This window comes from Emydura macquarii, unplaced genomic scaffold, assembly GCF_026122565.2.
Source record: "Emydura macquarii macquarii isolate MOO-44397 ecotype Brisbane River unplaced genomic scaffold, CSIRO-AGI_Emac_v2 contig_968, whole genome shotgun sequence".
Lineage (NCBI taxonomy): Eukaryota > Metazoa > Chordata > Testudines > Chelidae > Emydura > Emydura macquarii.
This window is the reverse complement of record NW_027131105.1, coordinates 3,417,095-3,436,663: the sequence shown is the minus strand read 5'-3', so window position 1 is coordinate 3,436,663 and position 19,569 is coordinate 3,417,095. Positions and strand designations below refer to the sequence as shown.

General features: G+C 42.9%; 1 protein-coding gene across 3 annotated transcripts in view; it reads right to left on the bottom strand.

Annotated features, from left to right (window-relative positions):
* The window catches only part of FBXW12 (F-box and WD repeat domain containing 12), a 142,488-nt gene that overhangs the window by 19,939 nt on the left and 102,980 nt on the right, over positions 1-19,569 (bottom strand). Inside the window, exons 1-2 of one of the 3 annotated variants that reach the window (XM_067543813.1) lie at positions 15,316-15,349; positions 937-988 (exon numbers count right to left, since the gene is read on the bottom strand). The gene's annotated coding sequence lies outside the window, so the exon portion shown is untranslated. Of the gene's footprint in view, positions 1-936; positions 989-15,315; positions 15,350-19,569 lie in introns of those variants that run through there. The other 2 variants (XM_067543814.1, XM_067543812.1) reach the window with 2 other exon arrangements.

Below are 19,569 nucleotides of genomic sequence, written 5' to 3'. Positions count from 1 at the left end.
CAGTGTACTTCTCATGTGACCTGGTTAGAACAAACGTGATTGAGTCATGTTCACACATCAGCATTTTTTGCTCCACAATCATATGTCTACATCTACCACTCTGGTTAAGTGTGTTTGTTTGTATGGTGGGGAAATCTGGGCAGCCCCCTCATAGTGCTTCAGCAGGGGATAGAGTGTGCAGAGGGCATGCATGGAGAATGGGGTCAGCAGCAAATCGGGCAATGCAGAGATACGTCCTGCCCAGAGCTAGAAAGAAGCAGCAGCAGCCAGACTGGTTACCCAGCTATGTTGGTTTAGGAGCTGCTCTCTAAAAAGCAAAAAACGAGTGTGCCAGGCCTGGCCACCACCAAGGCTGATTAGTAACCATTGTAAACCAATGGTTTAGCCACATTGTGTAGGCAGACAAGTCATGGGCCTGACTCTGATCCCACTGAAGCCAATGGCAAAACTCCAATTGACTCCAACAGTGATGGATCAAGCTCCATGTTTACAGCCATCGAGGTCACTGTGGTCTTAGCAACAATAGGGAATTTTAGCAAAATATTCCCAGCCATGCTGCCATTGGTAGGAGCCCTAACTGTTGTATACAAGATACCAATGCCTTCCACTGTTTTCACCACCACATGAATTAAATCTGCTTAGGACATTTTAAACACTGGGAGCTACCAGAGTCTTCTCTACACTAGGGCTCCCAGCAACATGGCTAACCTGATAGCAGCATTTATGCTAAAATTGCTTTGTGTAGACTTAGCCTAACAGAGTTAGTTACTTGGTTTAAAAAAAAAAAAAAAAAAGTAGCGTAAAATACATCTTGTATCATTCATTCTCTGTATTTCATCTGGTCAGAAAAGATCACTGTCAAATTGGCACTAACACCATTAGTCAAATAAGCCAGAATTAGAAAGACACAAAACAGTGACAAAAACAGTTCCTTACTCTGCTTTATGGTAACATTTTGCTTTGATGTGCATTGTCCTCGCCTCTCACCCTACAGAGACAAATGGAAAAAAAAAAAAAAATCACACGTGCACACAAGAAATGCAGCATAAGGCTCACAGTGATGTGTTTTAAATAAATGCTTTTCCTGTTGTATTTAGAAACAAGCAGAACATCTGCTAGAAACACACAAGTTTAAGATTGTTATGAAAAGTACAAGCAAATATAGACTTCCCTGAATTAATATGCATTTGAGGGAGGGGATTGGAAAGTCTGGACCAGGTGTTTCTCAGGCACTGTTCCTCACTCTGGTGGGGAGGGCCTAAATTTCATAACCACATACTGTTCCCAGCACAACCCTGCCCACCAATTTCACCACTGTAAAAATTTACTGCTGTGTAGTTAACTACTGTATATTATACACAGTGAAATAAATACAGAATGAGAGCAGTTGTCCGTCTGCTTCAGTATCACGTCTCAGAGTGGTCAATACTAGATACTTCAGAAGATGGTGTAAACCCCCATACTAGGCAATTGCACAGTTGCTGGTCAGAGGGTGAGTTTCTTCCTAACCCCAAGTGGTTAGGCTTATGCCGCAAAGCATGAATGTTTATATCCTTTATACATTTTAGCCTAACTGTGGATGCTCTCATTATCCATACCAGTGTCTATTTCAACTTTATACGGATGCCTTTCAATTTCATTGAGTTTGAGAGTAAATAAGGACTTTCTAATTGTCCTTCTCTAAACTAGTCATTATTTTATGTACCTCTCATGCCTCCCTTCCAAACCAAGCAGTCCTGATCTTTTCAGTCTCTCATCACACAAAAGTCTTTCCATGTCCAAAGACAGGCAATGAAAATTATTCTTGATTCTGACTTCCCCTATATCATTTTGAGATGGGGTGACCAGGATTTAATATAGTATTCCAGGTGATGAGGGTATATCATGGACATTACAACATTCAATAGTAGTCTCTAGTTCATTCTATTCAACCAACAGCAGCAGTCCCGAGGTAGTATTGTGTGTGTATTATAGATATCTCCTTAACCTTTGATTTGTTTGGGTTTTTTTTGTTGCATATTGAGCAGATATTTTCCCTGAGCTGCCCACAATGACATCTTGGTCTTTCTCCCCTTTATTTATGACCTTGGGGAAAGGCTTTAGTATTTTTCAACTATAATCCCAAAATGTTTTAAAAGGTTGAAAGAAACACCCCTGCTTCCCAACTTTGACTGAGTTATGACTAGTCCGGTCACTAGAAGAAAATGTAACATCTATTGGAACAGATCAGTATCCTTTACTCTGAGCTCTTTGTTTTTAGGGCTTTCCGATGCACACTATAGAAGCTAGAAATAAAATAAAATAGATGAACTAGAAGCTAGTATTAATTTTTCCTCATATTTAAATTATGAGAGTAAGTGAGAAAAGCCACAGCCTGTTTATCAATGCCAGGAAAACAATAGTGCACTTTGCCTCTGAAAATTCATTACACTGAAACAGGAAGCCTGCTGCCAGTTTAATATTAGCCTGGTGATTGATGGGAGGAGTGGTACTATTGCAAATGATGTTTGGGGAAAGTTTTTAAAAAAAAAAAAACCAAAACAAAACTTTTCTCCCCCCACATCCTCACTTATATTTAAAGAAATAGTCACATTTATAATGATATGAATAGTGGCATGGAGTCTAAATCTGTAGTGAATACATTTAGGATGCTAGCCAGCCAGACTGTACCTAATGCATATGCATGAGCTGCTTCCATGGGCCTTGGTCTGTGAAGTACAATGGTATGTAGTAGATGAAGTACTTTATTATAGCGCTGACATAAACAGACACTTCTGTGCTCCTGAAAAACCTTTCCTGGTTTCATATCAGAGAAAGCTGTTCCTTTCTAGTGCCACCTGCTGTAGGGGTTGGATTACTATTTCTTAAATAGACAGAAAAACACAGGCCTGTGAGGTAGCAAAAATGGCGTGAGTCAGGCCAATATAATGGTTTTAAAATAAAATTTGTTTTAATTCAGTGCTGCTGGCTCACCAGGCCTGGAGACTCAGGTCCTATGTTAGTCTATAGGCCAAGTACAGCCTGGATTGTGGCAGTGTGAAGTTCCCCACACTGCCCCTTGCCCACATGCATCACTTCTGATCAGCAGGGCTCTAGGAGTAGTTGTGTCCCTGTTCACTCTGCTTGGATTACCGACCATGGATTGCTGGGGAGCATTCACTTTGTTGCTAGATATTTGTTTGTAATATTTTATTAGGTCCTGTTTTCCCAACAGTCTTTCCTGGAAATGTGGAGTCTTATTCCTCTTGTGTTCAGTAGCAACCCTTCATTCCTCCTCTCCAGCAGGGGGCACTGCTGCAAGCTTTGGAAAGCCATTTGCCTCAGACCTCAGAGAAAGCAGCGGTAGCAGCACTTTCAGGTGGAGGATGGTGGCTTCAGTGCTACCTGACCATCACCTCTGGAGCCTGGTGGGTGGCACCAGTCCAGGGGGCAAGGGGTGTGTGTGTCGAGGGGATAGGTATCCGTTTGTCACTGTGATGATCCTGGCCCCTTACATATAAGCAACAGGAACTTACTCAACCACCAATTCTGAATTGGAAAGGGTTGTCATTAAGTGCGTTCACACCCTGCCCTCCTTTGTGCAAAATGATTTCTGGGATCAAGTGATGGTCTAGATTAAAATCCTGGTTATAGAGCTTTGGGTTCTAGTTCCTTAAAGGACACATTCAACCCATCTCAGTGACCCTTGGCCAAGAAAGCAAGAAAGTGGCCATCTCAGTGGCCCTACAAAGCATTGCACAGTACAGGACATGAGAGGTGGGGGAAAAAGGTCACGTATGTCATCTTTATGCCCTTCTCTGCAATCCTGGTCAGTCCCTAGGTCTACTTGGTCCAGTCACAGTGCAGGGAGATGGACAACATGATTTCTGGAGATCCCTTCCAGCCCTATCTTTCTATAAGCGAGAGCAGTTTTGGCAGCCTTCCTGGCAGTTGGGGATTGGGAGAACATGCAGATACACTGGATACACCCAACCTTAAGGAGGGTTAGGATGGAGCAGTGCAAAGCTAGTTATGCTGGCCCTATGCCTGGGAATCCTTGGGTGGCTAGCTAGCCAAGCTGGCCCTGTACCACCCAACAGAAAGCACTCACAGCAGGGGCCAGCATTTGGCCCGTGTTTTCTGAGTTGAAACAGCTAAAGCTGCAATTCAAAGACCATGGGGAAGAATCAGTATTTTTAAAAAGTGTTTGTTTTTTTTTTTTAAATGAAAAAAAGTTGCACAAACTCCCCTGTAATGCATTTAGTGCCAAGGAAGAGTTCCAGAGAGGCAGCCAGTGAGACTAACTCTCCCTACAGAACAGATCAATCAGGCCATGGAGGCCCAGGCTGGGTGGTAACAGCTTCAGCTAAAGAGAAGTGTGTATGTGCTGGAACGGGTGACAGATGTTCTTTCTAAGTCTCCCTAACCAAATTCCAGAATGACAAAGTTTTTCCTGATATATAACTAAAAACTCTAAGGATAATTAAGCACTGGACCAGGTTATCTAGAAAGGTTGTGAAATCCATGTCATCGGAGCCTTTCAAAAACAGATTAGACAAAACATCCGTCAGGGATGGTCTAGGTATATTGGCCCAGCTGCAGTGCAAGGTGATGGACTAGATGACCTCTAGAGATCTCTTCTAGCCCTATATTTCTATGATTCTGTGTTTCTATAGGCAACAGAAAGCTGGTCAAAAATGGAGAAACAATTGCATGAAATAATTTGAAAGCGAATCTTTTTTTCCAAAAAAAATTCTCTCTTTCTTTGTCGGATTTGGATTTTTCTTTTAAGCAATGGATGGGGAAGGAATTTTTAACAATTGGGGGGAAAAAAAAGAGAAAGATGAATAAATAGAGGAAAAACAAAGAGGAAGAAAAAAAAATCCAAAGAATATATTGAAAAAAAATTAAAGAGTTAGATTTGTTAGAGGTGAATAATAGCCTGAACAAATCTTATGGAATTAGCCCTAATTCAATAAGATGTAGGTTAATACCTTTGGGGTACATTGTATTAAAAATGCAATTGTAGATATGTTGCTGTGGCATTGCATGTACCCTTTCTAGTGTGTGGGGAGGGATGGGGAGATGCTAATGTATTTTTCCCCATCATCAGCCTCTGAAGCCACCCCCAGGGAGATTTGCATCTACTAGTTCAAACTGGATTCTCCAGAGTCCAACAGATAAAGAAAAGACTTTTGGCTAAAAGCCTGGGTTTTAAACGGACTCAGGACCTTCTTCCTAATCCAGCAAGTGGACAGGACCCCAGGTCCACAGAGGGCCCCCTTCTAATGGGAGGATTGGAAGGAGTTGGCCTGTTGCAGCCTCCTAAGACGGTGCTTGTTCTGAGCTGTAGCTCTAATGAACTTGTAACCTCAAAGAAACCGCTAGGATGGGGTGATGCCTGGTGTGCTTATTAGCATTCTTTCTTTCGGTCTTTCATCATTTTTAATAGGTCTTCTCTGTAATGCTTTTAAACCTTCAGAATAAAGTAGGCTTACTAAGAAAGAGCTGTGTGGTAACACATCTGTAACAATCACTCTTATCAGACTCTGACAAGAAAGCAAGCAGGTCTATTTCCCAGCAAAGACGGTCTGCCTAAATACACAGCAAAGGCCAGGAGCTGTGCAGCTGGACATATCCTAGTCACAGAAGGGATGAGACATGGGTCTTCACCCAAGAAAGACAACAGCTGGAAGCTTGAGAATGGGTGTCCCTACCTGACCACTGAAGGGAAATCAAGGTGCAGTTGCCCTGAACTGTGACATACAGATCCCATAAACATTGCTGCAGTAACAATATGAATTGCTTAAGAACGGAAGAAGGAAAAGCACAGAGAAAAAAGTCTCAATAGCCTTTTCAGAAAAGGAATAGTGAAAAGGGACAGGTAAAAATGAATTACAAAACAGCTGAAGAAAATTCAGCTGCTTGAATTATGTGGAGAAAGGGAGATCAGCTTGCAGAGGGTCCAGCTGATGGGGAGAATTTTGGCGCCAACACCTGGAGGGAAAAAGCTGAGGGTATGTCTTCACTGATGGCAGCAAATTCACCACTGTCAGATCGATCTATCCAGATCGATTGAGCAGTCAGTGAAGACACACTCAATCGACCCAGAAGTAGACACATTAAAACCGCCCCCTCAAATGGCATAGTGCTGGGTTGATGAGAATGCATTTCCCATCGACGCAGCAGAGTGAAGACACCACGTAGAAGGAGTTACGAAGTTAATGGGAGTTATGCAAGCTGCTCTGCATAGCTTGTGTAACTCCCATCAACTGCCACCGAATTTCCAGGTAAGTATAGACCCGGCCTCACAGAGGTAGCAGCTATGTACCATTGAGAACAAATGCACCACTGCAACAGGAACGGTGGACAGCTCAACAGCCGGAGCAAGAGAAGCTTCAGCTGGTGAGGGATAGTGTGTTTCTGGAAAGGCAGCTGCTTGCGGACCGGGAGCAAGGGAAAGCAGACAGAGTAGCAGCACCAGTGTGAGAGAGAAGGAAAACCAGTGCAAGGAATGCCAGCACAAGAGGAATGCCAGCACCAGCATGAGAGAGAAGAGAAGGAGAAGCAACATTAGCATGAAAAGAGAGAAAAAGGACAGAGACCATCAATATCAGACTGAGATGGAGAAACTGCACCAGCAGAACCATAGTCCAGTAGGTGGAGCCAGTCCCCAGGTCTCTGTCCTGTTGAGTGGCGTTGACTCCAAATCTCTCCATCATGGATGTGTTCCTACACACTTTTGAAATGGGGTGTGACTTGAACATGGTGAGAAAATGGGACAAGGTAAAGTATCTGGCTCCACTGCTGTCTGGGAGAAACACCGTGGATATTTTTACCCTTATGGGAAGAGAGGATTCTAAAGATTACGATCACTGTGAACAAGTTTAAACTGACCCTTGATGTGTACAGAAGAAGGTTTTGGGGAGTTCAGAAAAAGGGGACACAATTTATGCTGAGGTTTCAACTCAAATTAAGGATTATGTAAGAAAATGGGGAACTGGGTGGAGGGTTTCCACAGTCAAAGTCTATGGGTTAATGGAGATAGAAAATCTATCCACGTGCTGGTTTTCCAATCCTCCGGCTATCATAACATCTATAGGATTTTTGTTTATTGACCATGCTTTCATGTTGAAATGGAAGAATTTATAGAATTGTTCTATCAAACCTAGGACAACGAATAGGGAAGGAATGGGATGGAAGGACGGGGGTCAGACCCACACAGAGACTCACACCCGGTGGGTGGGAAACCACCTCCCAGAAGCCCTGGGACAGTGGGGAGAATGGGTGTGCCAGATTTGGCCAGCAGGGTCACTTTCCTAAGTCCCTGTGTAGTGCTGGAAAAGCCAGCTGCACCCTCACATCACAGAGTTAACTGTGTGACTGACCCTCTGGAGGGAGAGAGGGAGTCACGCAGTCATTTTGCTGATGGCATCTAATGTTCATGCTGTACCATGCACACCCCATACCACTGTGTACATATCACACTGCATCCTCTTGGTGACAGAGCCACTCGATCGCCAGTGGGAAGGTGGGGATCAATGGGGAGACAGTCACAGGATGGAGAGATGCTGGGCTTGCTAAGAAGACAGTTAAGCCCCATGTAGTGAAACCCCATCAAATGGTCCCAGGCCATGAAACTGGGGTTCAGGTTCCTGGTGTAAAAGCTCTCACTCAGCCTATAGCACAGCTCTCAGTACAGATCCCAGAAGGGTCGGGGTGGCGGGTGTATTCTCTCGGCTTTGCTTCTGTGAAATGATGTTACATGTTGAAAAGAGCAGGGGTAAATGAGGCTCGAATGCAAATTGAATAGCTGGAAAGCAGGAGGTGCGGGAGGGAGGGGGGGCAACATTCCCCCAGTCAGTGTCCAACAAGACTCAGGTTACATCCCCAGCGTATGCAGACAAATGCCTGGAGGAGAGAGGAGATGAGATCACCTCCTGCACCAGAGACAGACCAGACCCACTCACTTAAAGGAAAATCTGCTGGGCCCTAAAGCCCAGATCAGGCAATCAAGCTCTCTGCCAGCCCTTCCAGGGACCCAGGGGCAGTACAGAGTACGATGCTGGCAGTGTGTCCAGCCAAAATAGGGACACTGAGGCAGCTGCAGTGTGCTGCCAAATCTACAACACCCACCCGAGGATGGGAAATGCCTCACTAGAGGGTCAGGCAGCTGCTTGGGAGATGACAACAGTAACTCCAGCCAGGAAGGAAGGGGGACTCCTTTCCATAGTCTGCTTGTCTGTGAAAACAGAGGATCTGGAGCTAGGTGGGAGAGGGAATTCTGCTCACCATGACTCAGGGTGTGGGGAACAAAAGGCCACCCCGGTAGGGGGAGGGAGGAGGATCAATATATCTCCCCCTCTCTTCAGAGAAGCGGAGGTGAGCTCACTGGAGTCTGCAGGCCCTGACCTCAGGGGAGGTGAGGCAGACAAAAGAATTTGGCTGTGTGGTTTGAAGACTCTTCCTGGCCTGACTCTTTTGCTGTTAAAAGCAGTGCATGGCACAAGAAGGCAGCCCTGACATATTTCTCCCTTTGGTCCAAAGAACGGCTGCTTGAAATATCCCCAGGGGGCGGGGAACCTCAATCCAGATTTGAGGCAATGGACCCCTTGGTGAGCCACAGGACACCACACGCGCTCCCTAAAAACCACATGGGAGGTGGAAGTGGGAGAATCACACCCCAGAGGTTCTGGGGTAACAAGAGTAAGACGGCCTGGGAAAGCTCAGCCCCAGAGTTCCAAAGAGAGACTTTATACAGCACCACTGTCAAACAACACCATACAGATTTCTAAAGGAGAGATGCTGGCTTAGTAGCAGAAGGTTTGTTAATTGAACAGGAGATGTGTGAAATTTTGAAAAGTAATGGCAAAACTACCATCCAGGGAATAAACCTGTGCAGGCAATAAGTTCCCCATAGGTGCCGGTCAGCATCCTAGTTACACCCACTTCTGTAGGGGGAAATGTGACAGACTGACACTATTTTGTAATATCCTGAACAAACCTTATGAAATTAACAAACTTTACTGAACTAGGGTTAATGCCTTTGGGGCATGTTGTATTAAAAATGCAATTGTGTACATGTTGAGGCACTGCATATACCTTCTCTAGTATGGAGGGGGGATACTAATGTGCTTCCTCCATCATCAGCTTTTGAAGCCACCCCTCTGGGGAGATATGAATATGCTAGTTAAAACTGAAGTCTCCAAAGTCCGAGAGACAAAGGGAAAAAAAACCCCACACTTTTGGATAAAAGCCTGGGCTTTAAAGTGATTCAAGGCCTTCTTGCTGATCCTGCAAACGGACAGGACCCCGATCCACAGAAGGCCCCAATCCTTAAGGGAGGATTGGAAGGAGTTGGCCTACTGAGATCTCATAAGACTGTGTGTTGTTCTGAGCTTAAGCTCTGACAAACTTGTAACCTCAAAGAAATCCCTAGGGTGGGAGTGATGTGATTTTAGCATGTGTATAGGTTCTTTCATTGTTTTTAAATATGTTTTCTCTGTAATGCTTCAGAACAAAGCAGGCTTACTTAGAAAGAGCTGTGTGGTAACATATCTGTAGCAATCACTTTGTTATCAATCTCAGACAAGAAAACAAGCTGGTCTGTTTAAGCAGACTATCTTTGCTGAGAAATATACTGTGAAGGCAGAGAGCTGTGCAACCTGGACATACCCTGGTCAGAAGGGAGTGAGAAGTGGGTCTCCACACAAAAGAGGCAACAGCTGGGGAGCCACAAGCCTGAGACCGGGTGTCCTTGCTGGACCATTGAGGGGAAATATAGCCATGAGCTGGGACATTTTGGGAAAAAAATTTTAAGAAGTTTTTTCTAAATAAGAAATTTTTCATTTGAAAATTTTCAACCAGGTCTAGCCAGCAGCAGTGCAAGCTTTGCAATAGAACTGCCCTGACAAAGTGTCAGAGACAGTAGTTCAATCCGTGTGTCCATTCAGTTTTTGTCCTCTCTGCTGAAGGCACCAACCAGAGTGCAAATTCAATTCAACACCTTTCAGTTGATTCTGAATGACTTGAGCCACATTAAGATCATTGCACAAAAACCCTGTGTTTAGATAAGGTGTTTGTGTGTGTGTCCGCTACGGAGTATGGCCAAATATCTCAGAATGTTTTCCATGAAAACTTCATTCTAGTAAAAAGGATGGAGTTTGCTGGGCCTGGGCTTGTGTCAGTCGCATTTGCGTTGTGTAAATATTCTAGCCAGTCACGTGAACATTCTTGTCAAACTAAACTGCATGTTAGAGAACTTTCACAGAAAGTGATTTTTGAACTCACATGAGCTAAAGATTCTTTCATCTTGAGGTCACAGATTCAGCTCAAACCATGGTGAACAGTGTTTACCCTCCATGGCTGTTTGGTGGTCTCAGACCAATTGTAAGTGCACACAAAACCCTCCACAGAAATGGATACTCTTGTTGGCAATCTCAGCAAACAGGCCCAAGCACTGAGTGATTGAATCTGCAGGATGCCAAGCATCCTCAACTCCCTCCTACATCCCATTGATTAGGCCCAGGAGACTCAAAAAAAAAAAAAAAAAAACCTCTCTCACCCTTAGTTGTGGTCTCATGTAGGGCTGTGCCTGCTCTGCGGATAAAGAACTTCACTCCAGTGCTCTTAATGTAGCCCCTTTCCTAAAGTCACACAGTGCTGGATCCTAAGTTGGTGCCTTATCAGGAGAGCTCTGTTGAAGTGAATGGGACTACACAAATTTACACCAACTAAAGATCTGGCCCAACATTCCTATAAATCTAAACAAAACTGAACCCTTTTGTGCCCTAATACTAATTTGCCTCTATCTAGGGTGACCAGATGGGACTATCCCTATAAAATTGGGACAGTCCCGACATTCAGGGCTACCCCCACTTCGAATTTTCATACTTACTATTGGTCACCCTCTCTCTATCCAACATGGTAACTTTTATATTGTCTCACTCATACAAAGATCATGTTAGAACTTGATCAATTTTCTTCTATGCCTTATACTTAAAGCTCTTAAGCAAAGTAAGCTGTCATGGTTTAGAGGGAAGGTCCTCTCCTGGATCAATAACTGGTTAAAAGATAGGAAACAGAGTAGGAATAAAGGGTCAGTTTTCAGAATGAAGAGACATAAATAGTGGTGTCCCTCAAGGTCTGTACTGGGACCAGTACCGTTCAATATATTTATAAATGATCTGGAAAAAGGGATAAAATAGTGAAGCGGCAAAATTTGCAGATGATACAAATCTATTTAAGTCCAAAGCAGACTGTGAATAGTTTACAAAGGGATCTCAAAACAGGGTGACTGGGCAACAAAATGGCAGATGAAATTCAATATGGATAAATGCAAAGTAATGCACATTGGAAAACATAATCCCAACTAAATATATAAAATGATGCGGTCTAAATTAGCTGTTACCACTCAAGAAAGATCTTAGAGTCATTGTGGATAGTTCTCTGAAAACATCCACTCAATGTGCAACGGCAGTCAGAAAAGCTAACAGAACATTGGGAATCATTAGGAAAGGGATAGATAAGGCGACAGAAAATATTGTATTGCCGCTATATAAATCCTTGGTATTCCCACATTTTGAATAGTGTGTGCAGATCTGGTCTCCATGTCTCAAAAAAGATATATTGGAATTGGAAAAGGAACAGAAAAAGGCAACAAAAATGATTAGGGGTACAGAACAGCTTCCATATGATGAGATATTAACAAGACTGGGACTTCTCAGCCTGGAAAAAGACAACTAAGGGGGGATACGATAGAGGTCTGTAAAATCATGACTGGAAAGTAAATCATGTAGAGAAAGTAAATATGGAAGTGTTGTTTACGCCTTCTCATTACATAAGACCTAAGGGTCACCCAATCAAATTAATAGGCAGCAGGGTTCAAAAGGAAGTATTTCTTCACACAATGCAGTCAACCCTTGTAACTCTTTGCCAGGCAATGTTGTGAAAGCCAAGCCTATAAAAAGAACTAGATAAGTTCATGGGAGATAGCCATTGATGGGCTATTAGCCAGGATGGGCAGGGATGAAAAACCATGCTCTGAAGTGTCCCTAGCCTATTTGCCAGAAGCTAGAAATGGGCAACAGGAGATGGATCACTTGATGATTACACATTCTGTTCATTCCCTCTGAGGCACCTGGCATTGGCTACTGTTGGAGGACAGGATGCTGGGCTGGATGGAAAATTGGTCTCACCCAGTATGGCCATTCTTATAACTCTGCAGTTTACAATTATATATTTGGTACCATTCATTTATTTATGCCACAATTACTGTTTGGAAATTTATAATTTAAAGGCAGTACAAATCATCTTAAAGAGGTTAATTGACCCTATGATAAACAGATGAGCATTAAGGAACACTTCCCATAAACACAAAGTACTTTTTTAAACTTAATCAGAGATGTTCCAGGAAAACATATGTTTTCAGAGATTAGCACCGTTTATAGAATTTTAAAGAAAAACACTGAGTGGAAGCTCTTTTGCCTTACATCACGAGATAAAACACACCTCCACTTATGTAAGTGGAGAGAATTTCCTGGCCTCAGGAGGTGGGAGGAAGTTATTTGTAGGACAGTGGAATCCTGCTCTCTGTAATGCAATACAATTTCCTGGGATTCACAGTTAGCAAATAAATTTATTTGCTACTAGCAAAGATTACTTGAACAACAATCTTGGTTGGAAGGCAAATCAAATCTACCACAGTACTTTCCCCGCCTTATGCTTCACTGCAGATTTAAGAACAGTTGTTAGATTATAATACGTGCAAGGGTTGAAGTTGGGGAAAAAAGTTGTGGCATTTTACAAATATCATTTGCCATGCCTACAGTCCCTGCATGCCCTGCACATATAGCTCACAATTCCACCATTTTCATCTTGCCAGGTCCTTGTGTCTATCTAGTCATGTTATGAAACCTAACGTGGTAAAACTGCATCTGAAGTGTCACACTAGGAGAGGGGAAAGAAAAATTCCCTTCAGAAAAAGAATATTTACGTTTTCAATTTTCAAGTAACTTGTTGTTTATTAAATTTCTCATTGACATTAGTAAGTTTTATTGTAGGTATTATACAATAAAATAATTAGGTATTAAATGTCTTTTTCAATGCAAATCCCATCTCTTTGTGTCTTCCTCTCCATGCACACTCCACCTTCCCCCATTGTTTCTACCTTTCCCCTTCCTGCATACTGTCTGCAATGGACAATTTGCTTCCCCATGATCGCCAAATGCCGTATTCCCTTTCCTCACACCATGTGTTACTCCATCCCCCTGCACAATTTTTGTGACTCCTCTGCTCACAGAGAGCAAATAGACAATTCCCTGTTTCTTTTCCCTACTCATTTCTCTAGACATACTATCGGCTTTGCTCTTCACCATGCACATTGTGGCATTCTCTACAGTAGCAACGTGAGCTTTGACTACTGGTGTTACGCACAGCTCTGACTCACCTGTCTCCTCAAATGGGTTTCCCAATGTTGTGGGAACAGTCAACTGAGTTCAACCTCTGGGTGTTGAAGATGGTTGACCTTGTCCACACTGGCAGGACTACTGTTTTCAAGACCAGTTGTATGGGATTAGAGGAGCCATGTTTGACACCCATTTTCATAGTGTAGCCACAACCTTGGCTGGCTGTATATCCTCACAGAGAGGATGTTCTCCCCATTGTTCACTTTTTCCTCTATTCACATATTTGCTCCTCCATCCCTTACATCTATTGTCTACCCCCAGGCACAACAAAAGCTCCTCTATACAGGCTAGCATCTCTAGCTTTCTGGTTCTTGTACCACTCAAGGCCATGTCAAATATTTTCTGGATCAGGTCCACAGTGGTTGAGACCTTTGTCTAGCAACAATGCCTTGTGCTGGTAGTTCGTCTTTTCACCTTCACATCCATTTACAAATGTGTAAAGGAAATGTCGGTGCTAAAGACAAAAATAGCAAATGTCTAAGTGCGTATTGTGATGAGCTGGGTGTTTCATTTAAAAAAAAAAAAATGTCCTACAAGTGTCTGCATGGCCGTTTATGATGGGTTACTTGCTAGGGGTTAGATCAAAAGGGACTGCTGAAGAAATCAAGCAGGAAAGGTAAAACAATGGCCCAGATAAGAAGCATCCACTGATACAATAGCCAGGTTTCATGGGAAGAGAGAGATTAAAGGGAACAATAAACCCTTACAGGAGCAGGGGCCTAGAAAAGAAGGTGTGGGAGGAAGTGGTCAGCATGTGGGGAGGCTGACACAGACTGGAGCTGCAAGTAGGCCTGCTGGCCATCTCTAGGCAGGGCCTATGCATCTAGGCCAGAGCAATTAAAAAGCTTAGTAAGATCCAGCTGTTAGGTTAAAAATAACACAGGGAGGCTTATGTCTCTGAATGCTGCATTCCTACTGTTAATATTAATCAATACAGTGTTGGTGGGCCCTGTGTATTAACCATTAGTCACAGCTCAGGTTCAGACCCCGGCTGAAATAGTCATGGATCCAAGTCTTTGGTGTAAGCATGGATAAATTGCACAACTCCAGCCAGGAGCGGTAAAGACCCTAGGCCTGGCGCCTGTGGGGGTGTACTCAGAGACCACAAGAAGGGACAGCAGTGCAGATAGCCCAATACCCATGACAGAGAATAGCATACAGAAAAGGCAAGAGTAACATTTTCAAAAATGCCTATGTCACTTAGGTTCTTAAGTCACTTACAATGAAACTTAAGATCTTCTGAAAATGTTACTCGTCTTTTTCTGTGTCTCAGTTACCATGCTGCACTCCAGTCCCTTTTCAGAGTCCCCCTTTCATTATCCACTGTACATTAGAATAGCAGGTCCAGTATTCAGATGATAATTACACAGGTTTCTCTTTTTACATTTCCTCACTTATGGAGAATCTAAACTATCAGAAACCTAAAGCACACCAAGTACCTAGAGAAGAATCTCCACTAACCAACAGTAGCAGAGCTGTGCAGAGATCAGCAGTCTGGGTTTACAGGGGATCATGTGGACCTTTTCTTTTAATTTTGTTTGCACCCCTTGATTTTCATTTGGAGTCACATGTTTGCACATACCCAAAATTCAAAAGGAAAACCATGGCCTTTACCTGCTGGTTTTACGTAGGAACTTGGGAGTTGTACTTGATTCACACTCAAAACCATAAGCCAGCACACATGTAGCAAACTATAGTTAGTATCAGAGAGGTAGTCAGATGCTCATTTTAAAACCGAGTAACTCTCTCCAAGATCTTGAGTTTAACCAAGATAGCACAAACTTGACAGAACTCTCTGGCTGCTCTCTTTCCAAGCAGCTTAACAATCAGCAAACTCCAAAACACAGAAACTAAACAAGACAACTTTTACCTTTACCCAGAGCTTTCCTCCTTGCTTGTAATCAGCACACCTCTCTGCCTGTTTCTACCCTAGGGAGTAATTTAACTCCCTTAAGGCACTGAGACTATCAATTACTAGAGTTAGCTGCACTTAATTAGCTTCCAGCTGGAAATGCCTCCCTGTGCTAATTCTACAGCTTTCTGGAAATTAACCCCTTGAAACCACAGGCCACTGCCTGGCTTAGCAGGGCATTCTCTCAGGAGCACCATTAGGGTGACAGTCAGAAGAACTGCAGATTCTGTGCCATGAGGTACAGAAATCCCAGCATGCTCAAGACTGTGCCCTGGGCTCACCGAAGACTGTGGAAAGAGTCTTCAAATGGTTTGGAAATTCTGCATTTCAAAATCTAAAGCTGGTCTAAGTCCCAAGTCTTGGCCCTGACATTCTGAATGCCAGAGTCCAGACACTGAAGGACAAAGGCAATGGGTTATATGGGCCTCTCCCCCACCAATATTCTGGAAAGCAGGCCCAGCCCCCCCAGTTGCTGGGATGCAACTAGAATTTTGCTGAAGGGGTGTGGCAGGTTACCTTCCTGGCCACCCTAAATTTGAGTGGAATTGCAGCTTGGCGCACACACACAGGATTGCCAGATGGTAATGTAGCTGGGCTAGATTTGGGTGGCATTGTGATCTGGTGCCCGGGTTGCAATGCCAACAGATTTGGCCCAGCCACACCTCCATCATGCCATGCCTACTTGGGGGCTTCACCCCCCCAGACCGTCAAGTATAAGGGCTCTGCAACTTACATCCCTACTGGATGCCTTGCTCCCTGACCCCCAGCAACATTTTTACAAACCCAGCACCTATGCCAAAGGACTCTTTCATCCTTCCTGAATCCTGACCTGTAGCAGCTGCTTACATAATTTACCCATCCCAGGATGCATTTTTGCAGCCTGCTGTTTATCACTTGGCAGTCCCATAAAAGCAGTTGCAAAGCTGAAATGTTAAAAAGGGGTACTGTGGCGGTCAGCCTTGTGATGTATTACAATAGCAGGCAACAATGTGACCTGGAAATTTGTGAATTTTATTTATTTACTGTATTTATTTTTAAAAAAATTAGGACATAAGTGTCTCTTAACACAGAACACTTTTGTGTATTAACCTCTCAAATTCTGCCACTGAAAAGATTCTCCAGGATGACTATTATAGGAGATGTTTTGACAACAGAACAGTGTGCAGCTATCATTAACCTGATAAAAGGGAGCCAGAGTTTGGGATATTGATGGTATGTGTGTCTAGGATCTAGTTACAAAATGGGCTTTTAACCACATTCCCTCCCATGAATTCGTGTTGTAAGAGGCCATCTTTTTAAAGTGTTCTTTTTTGTGTTTCTTGGGTAACTTTGGATCTTTATGCTTATGAAAAATGAGACATCATTAACTCTGACCAGAGCCAAGCATTATGCGAACTACTTAGCTTAACCAATGCACTTCAATCCTGAAACAGAAAGCAGCAGTGACTCTATTGTAAGCAGAATGGCACTATTGCTGGCCTGTTTTCTGGGTTTATGATGGAATCCAAAAGGACTGTAATGAGATGACCAGACTCATCCCGCTCTTCTGACATAATCCATATTTGAGCCTATACAGTAGTTTCAGAGCTGATCTGCCCTGGTATTAACTCCTAAAAGCAACCGCAATAGACAATTAACAATGGAAACACTATTGTGGCAACAAGTGATGAATAGTTCAAGGGTCTAACTTGGACCTTGTCTGTTCAGGAGACAGTTGTTGCTGCTAAATAAAGAGACAGAAATGCATTCAATGAGAGTGAAAAAACTGCTCCCACTTCCCCACGACATCATACGCTTTCTCAGAATTGTGATCATCTTGTGAGAAAGATGAGGGCTGTTGGTCTGAAGAGAGGGCTGGGAGTCAGGAACTCACAAGTTCATATCCTAGCTCTAAACATCAACTCACCCTATGGTCTTGGGCAAATACTTAACCTCTCTGAGCATCAGGTCTCCTTATCTGCCATATGGAGATAATGGAGAGACAAGATAGGTGAGTTAATATCTTTTATTGGACCAGCTCCTGTTGGTGAAAGAGACACACTTTCAAATAATGACAATCATGGTGTTTACCTACCTCACTAGGCAGCCCAATGCCCAGTGAAGTATTATCTTACAGAATGGCTGTATATGGCAGTATCATTAATTATTATTTGTATTACCATCGCACCTAGAAGCCCTAGTCATGGATCAGGACCCCATTGGGCTAGGCATAGTGAAGCTTTGTTTCTAAATGATCAGATCAGCAGAACACAGCCCTGCTGGTTTGGCTGCTTAGGTCAGGAGCAAGTGTCCAACATGACAATCCTCTGAGATTTCCACTGGTTTCCAGCAGAGCAAATGACAAAATTTATAGCCTTAGCTTTGATTTAAAAAAAAAAAGCTACACATTGTAACAGGAGCAAGGTATAAAGCAATAATCTGAGGCAGGCTGGCTCTGGGGCTCTAGATTCCATCAGGGCCACACCATGGTTAGATTGATAATCTCTGCTCAGGATTTTTAACTTTAGACTGGTCCCTCTGTGAACTGTGGATTCAAAGATTCCTTGTTGGCTACTGTTAAGGCCTGTTTATGTTTTGGTAGTGTTAGGCCTTGCTGGTTTCTGGGATCCCTCCTTTGTTCTTGCTTCTCTTATATATTCACTAGTCCCTTTTTTGCCATGTTTTTGCGTTAATTTTCCTGAAGTCTACAGGTTTTGCTCTTATACTACAATTTTTTGTTGTGTTCAATGTTGTATTTGGGGGGACTGCATATTTTTTATTTTCATGGGTTGTACTAGTTTTATTGTATAGTGCTTAAATGCTATCTAATAAGCACGTTAGAAAGGAAAATGGTGTGTGTAAAGAAATTACAGGCTGGGCAAAACAAGTGAGAAGTGACAATTAGGTCCCAGAGGCTGTTGGAAGGGCCAGTGACCCAGTAGAGGGGCTGTAGAGCAATTTGGACTAATACACTATCATACACTTCACCCAGCCTGATACCCTGTCCTCACACATTCCATTCTGCAAAGCATCACTGTATACATATCTCAGCACAAAGTATTATGTGAACCAACAGAATAAGAGAAAGTCAGTCAACAGCACAGTAAGCAATTTGACTCCACTTTCTGAGGAGGATTTTCTGCTTCATGCTCTTGTGGTGGTGTTGAGCAGTGTGCTTAGTTTTGACCTAGACTGTAACTTCTTCAGGTACCAAACTGCTGACCTAGAGTTTTTCATGATCAGGGCTGAATTTAGGGGCAGGAGACCCAAGCAACCTGTTGGGGCGCCAGGCTTGAGGGTAGCTGGGGTTGGAGTGCTGTTTTTGTTGTTAGTGACAAAAGGGAAAATAGAATGTTTAAAGTAAAATGTTTCAGATATTCCGTATGTGGATTCATTTTTCACTAACCTCCTAGAATGGATCTTTGTAAAATTGTGTGGATAAAGACCTCTGTGTCAAATTGGACAAAGATCCATCATATTTTGCACACAGGAAGCACTCTTCACTCCATGTTCTCCAGTTCATTCATGAATCAGAGCGGAAGGACACTTTTCCTAATGTGTAGATAGCTTTGAGGATTCTGCTCATGCTGCTGGTCACAGTCACGAATGGTGAGCCCAACTTTTTGAAGCTTAGGCTTATTAAAACATATCTTCTATCAACGAAGGCTGACAAGAGACTGACATTGCAATGCTTGCTATTTTACTGCTTGAAAATACTGTTGGCCAGTCTCTGAATCTCTCTGACGCTGTGCTTTAGTTTGCGAGGGCAAAGGCAAGAAAAGCGACCTTTTGAACTAAAGGACTAGGGTTAACATTCTTATGCTATCACCTACTGTAACACTAATTAATATTGGTCCATCCAGTGTTGGTGCACAGTTCAATTTCTTGATGTTAGTACATTTCAGTTATTCTTAAAATTAAATAGTTTCTATAAGCTTAGAGGAAATTATTGTTTTATTTGCTTATATATGGCATGAATAAATACAGATTTACAGATCCTAGTGTGAAAATTCATCATCTTATATGACAGGGATAAATCATGCATACAAATTGTGCATCAAATTCGTGAATGGGCTACAAATGCAATACAAAATAATAATAATAATAAAAAAACGAGAGTTCTGTGGCACTTTAAAGACTAACAAATTTAATATTTGCAGGCATAAGCTTTCGAGAGACTTCAGCTCTCTTCTTCAGATAAGATGCCTCTGTGTTACCTATTTTCTGTATTAC